At 40.0% G+C, this 5,284-nt stretch overlaps 1 protein-coding gene across 4 annotated transcripts in view; it reads right to left on the bottom strand.

Moving 5' to 3' along the window:
- The window catches only part of NPEPPS (aminopeptidase puromycin sensitive), a 117,695-nt gene that overhangs the window by 111,722 nt on the left and 689 nt on the right, over positions 1 to 5,284 (bottom strand). The window lies entirely within an intron of this gene.

The raw sequence follows: 5,284 nt of genomic DNA, 5'->3' as shown, positions 1-5,284 counted from the left end.
AGCGGCCACTGCACTCCAGTCTGGGCGACACAGTGAGACTCCAACTCAAAAAAAAAAAATTTATTGAAATGCTAAAGTTGGCATATAAATTGTGTTGATAACAAGCTCATTTTCAATTTTTCTACTTGATGCTATTAAGGGACAGAATGTTAGTGTATCCTTTCTCCATTTCAAACCTAGGGTTAAGACTTCTTGGAATCCTATACAGATTGCACCTCAACTGAACCAAATACTAAGTAAGGGTTGTACTAAAGAGGACAGCTTATCCTTAGTAACAATTTTACAATGGAAGTTTCCTATGAGATAGGAAGGCAGCAATCTTGAGGCAATATTTTCCTGAATGAGTCTTTACTACAATTACTCAGCAATATATCTTATATTTACTATAGTAAGACTCAAGATGTTTTTTCTGATAGCCAAAGTTCTGTGATTTTACTAAATCTCCATTTTTTGTTTGTTTGTTTTGTTTTGTTTTTGAGTTGGAGTCTCACTCTGTCGCCCAGACTGGAGTGCAGTGGCCGCTCCCGGCCACCGCAGCCTTGACCTGCTGGGCTCCGGTGATCCTTCCGCCTCAGCCTTCCGAGTAGCCGGAATTACAGGTGCGCGCTACCACGCCCGGCTGATTTTTTTTTATTTATTGTAGAGATGAGGTCTCGGCTGCCCAGGCAGGTCTCGAACCCGCGGGCTCAGGCAATCCACTCACCTCAGCCTCCTAAAGGTACAGGATTACAGGCTGAGCCACTGAGCCCAGCTTAAATCTCCACTGTTACAACCCCAAATACCAGTCAGTCGGAGAACAAATACCAGTCAGTCAGAGAAGCCTGAGTCACTTTGCCTAATAAGTGTTTCATCATTAAAATATTGTAATAATCATTGCCTCGGTGGAATAGTGCTATAATTTCTAAAGATAATAAGAAGCAAATAATTAGTAAACTCAAACAGAGCCAAACTTTCTAACAAAAGAGACACTAAAAAGAGCAAGTTGTAGAAAGTCAAAAATAATTACCATTAATGTAAAAATTTTAAACACACAGAACATTGGTATTCATTGTTTGTGACTACTTACATATGCAATAAAAGTTTAAAACTATACACAGGTATAATATGTACCTATCTTAAGACAAATTATTTCTGGGGTGAGGGATGGGAAGAGATGGAAATAAGCTTTAGTGATATTTGTGACACTTTATTTCCCAAAAACAGCATGCGCAGTTTGAAGTAAATGGGGCAAAATGTTAATATCTGTTAAATATGTATTTCTGATTTCCTAATTTAAATTAAAATTTTAAAGAGATTACAAATGACCAAATAAACCAAGAACTACAAACTTGTATGGTGTTCAAAGCAAAATCCCTAAAATCTGGAGAACTAATCTCATTTAACAACAAAAGCTATTATAAGACTCAGTTCTTTCCCACTGACTCACATACAGATTAGAGTAAGATTTACTTTATAATTAGAAGAGGCTCATTTATGTGGCAAAGTTCAGAGAAGCTTCATAGATAACTTACTACTCAATACCACATCTATCCAGGTTGTATTAGATAGTATCAGTTATCCAGAACCACGAAGTCAATTTTTTAAAAATGTCTGGATGAAAAACCAAAAATAGGTGATACAAAGTCCATACGATAAAGCTCATACCCTTCACCAGAAGATAATCCATCAAATTCTCAAACAGAAATTTAGCTTTAAGCTCAAACAAGCTTGTTTATATGGCTACTTAGATTCTTCAGACCAAGTTCAGCAAAGTAAGAAGAGGGAAGAAATTGCACAATAGGCCACAACAAGGCACAATAAGCAGCAAAAAATAATAACCTGAGAGTAAGGAAAGCAAAACAACTTTAAACAGACATGAAACCAATAGATTACAGTACACAGTTTGGGGTATCCTCTATGGTTATAAGTACTCTAGCGTCAGTGACAGATGTTCAGAATGATGTCTATTAAAGAAAAAAAGAGAGAAACCTAGATTATGAGGAATTAATAAGCTTAAAAAGATCTTTTAGGAATATTTCCATCCAAATCAGTAACTTTTTTTTAAAGTCTAAGTGTCTCAAAGGGTAAACTTCAGTTATCTGGAAAATTCACTGCAGAATTCATTGCCAGATAAATTAACACAAAAAACAATTTCTTATAATTCTTTCCTCACAGACATATTTCAAAAAACAGAACAAAAAACCTGAATAAATTCAATTCCTTACCACCGATACTTCAAATTTAATGTCTTAAGACCATTTAGTTGGCTGGGCTCGGTGGCTCAGTCTGTAATCCCAGCACTTTGTGAGTGGATTGCCTGAGCCCGCGGGTTCAAGACCCGCCTGGGCAACTTGATGAGACCTCATCTCTACAATAAATCAAAAATTAGCCGGGCATGGTAGCGCACGCCTGTAGTTCCAGCTACTTGGAAAGCTGAAGCAGAAGGATCGCCGGAGCCCAGCAGGTCGAGGCTGCAGTGGCTGAGAGCGAACACTGCACTCCAGTCTGAGTGACAGAGTGAGACTCCAACTCAAAAAAAAAAAAAAAAAAGGCCATTTAGTGATCTAGCACAATGGTGACAAATTATTAATTTTACCATTTTTAAAAAGTAATAAAAAAATACAGCATAGAAAATATCCAACATTGGACAGAAAATTCATAATACAGGGTTGGCAATAACATCCATGCCAAATTTTTAACCTGTCAAACAAACTACTATATCTGTAACTCTTCTCTCAGTGCCAATTTAGTCATCTCCAACATGAATAATTTGTTGGTGGAGGCTAACGATTGGCTAGGATATCCTGATTTCTGGCCTAAAGGATGAACTTAATTCCTCTGACACAGGTAAGATATTTCCATAGGAAAAAGCCCAATCACTATACCAACCTCACACACTCACAAATCAAGAATAGTAGCCACAGACATGAATCTGTAATCCATTTTAATCAATCATCCACAAAGGAAAAGGGTCAGAATATGAAAATGCTCTCAAGCATCCAATGTAAAGGGAGGGAAGAGGGAATGAAGTAAAATGACTTTGGAGCCTAGAAAAATTTCTCTAGAACCATAACAACACAGTTTCAAAACTTGATGAATTAGACCACACTCACTTGTGAAAGACAACTAATTTTTAAATCACTGCACACTGACTAGTTTCTTCACCTTTCCCAGGAGTCTACACCCCTGGCAGGTTAAAAATCCACTAAGTTTCTAATACATAACCTGTACAAATACTCTGGGCTTATCATAAAATTCTGCAACTAAAGCAACCAAGCAGCTTGCATACTTTGTGTAATGTGATTCCAACTTTTAAAAAACCGACCCAAAACCAGTTATAAATTTAGGTTTTTAGAGATATGAATTTTGTCAGTATTTTAAATTTTTCACAATAAGACAGATCTAATGCCACAACTTAAACTTATTGCTCAGGTTGGGTGCGGTGGCTCAGCCTGTAGTCCAGCACTTTGGGAGACTAAGGCGAGAGGATTGCTCTAAGCCCGGAGGTTCAAGACTAGCCTGGGCAACTTGGTGAGACCTCGTCTCCACAATAAATAAATAAATAAATAAATAAAAAGTATTGCTCCAATTCATGGCTTTCAAAAACACCAACATACACATTTTACTTCTTACTAACGTTAACTCCTCTTTTACTCCTCCAAAGGTACCACTGGGCACAATTTAAAAAGCTAATCATCCTGTAATAAAACCTGTTAGAATTCACTATCATGCCATCTTCAATTTGTGTTGCCATCCAGACTAAAAAGAATCTCTGAAAAAAAATGCTTCGCAAAGTTCATGTTAATTTGAAAGTCCATTTATTTCCTTGTACCAAATTAACAAGTCCCTACTAATATCTTAATACATTACAATGTGCTCCCTCAATGGCATAAACCAGTCTTCCACAAAAGTAGAAAAGGGCTACGGAGAAGCATGTCTCTGCTTCTTGTTTTGACACTTAAATAAAACCCAGTTCTTAATAAGCATTTAAACATCTGTACTTTTTTTCTGATTTTTTTTTCCCTAAACATATATGCCTCCCAAAATTATGAAACAACTATGGCAACTAGTAGGGTAAAGAAAATGATTTGTTTAATATTATTCTTTTCATATAATGTGAACTCATTCATTACTGGGTCCCTCTTCCCGAAGGTTTGCCAAGTCACAAGACACACTACTGTTTACAATCCCTCCCCTCTGCCCCCTGCCAATATATATCAAACACTCCAGTCACTTGGCTTAAACCATAGCCTCCCAAACAAGCCTCTCAAATCCTAATCTGGACCCAAGATGCATTCATTCTGATTCCTATTCTTAATGGAAAAAAATTTAAATCACCTGATTTTCACAGCGATAAGTTCGGCCTTCTGATGCGGTCAGAACCTAGAGCCCTCATGCTTCTACCCCAGCGCCCAGATCTGACAGTATAGCATACTTCTTAATTCTCAGCTTTCAGACTTATTTTCAGTCTGAGCCGTACCATCTTGGCTTTCGAAGACAACTGTCAATATTTAATTCATTCGAGTATCGGTATGCATTTCTTCATTTCATTGTCACATACACCCTTGTTCTTTAAGGCTGAGGCCTACTGATCCCCACCCCGTTCCCCGCACCGCCCCCCCCCAGTAGGAAAAGAAAGGAAACAAAATATATTCACTACCATTCTTTTTGCAGATAACCATCAAACAGCTCCCATTTTTCATGACAGGCTCTACAACTCGTGGAATCACAAATGTCTATTGTTCAGGACCTTGGTAGGACATCTGCACTAATGGGCTCCAAAAATCAAACAATACTTCGGATCACGCTGCGGGAGGAGGGAGGGGAGTATGATTCACCAAAAACTGCAATGAAGAGTAATGGAATATTTTCACCAGCGGTATGTTAAAACTAACAGCTTCTTCCAGAGGAGAGTACTGCTAGGCAACAGTGCCTGTAGCAATAAATCCGCCCGCTTCTGAGGCTGCAAAGCCAGGAAGGCAAGAGGAAGAGCGGAGACGGGGTCCTCCCGCAGCTCCCCTGGAGGTTAGGCGAGAACAAAGTCACGGCTGCACTGTCACTGGAGGGGAAGGGGGAGGGGGCGGATCATCCAGGAAAGCCAGCCCCTGGGCTGGAGCAGGCGAGGGGAACTCAGCGAGGCTGCCCGGGATTAGCATTCTCGTTCTCGCCCTCTCCCCCCGCCCAGGGGGCCTCCTCGCCCCGGCCGGAGTCCCAGAGGACCGGCCCTGCCATCCCGCCCCCCGTGGGGCGTGGGGAGCGCCCAAGAAAGGAGCCGAGGCGGGAGGTCGAGGCCAGCGGGGACTCC

This window comes from Carlito syrichta, unplaced genomic scaffold, assembly GCF_000164805.1.
Source record: "Carlito syrichta isolate Samal-C Ts95f unplaced genomic scaffold, Tarsius_syrichta-2.0.1 Scaffold177233, whole genome shotgun sequence".
In the NCBI taxonomy this organism is placed as follows: Eukaryota; Metazoa; Chordata; class Mammalia; order Primates; family Tarsiidae; genus Carlito; species Carlito syrichta.
This window is presented reverse-complemented; position numbering and strand designations above follow the sequence as displayed.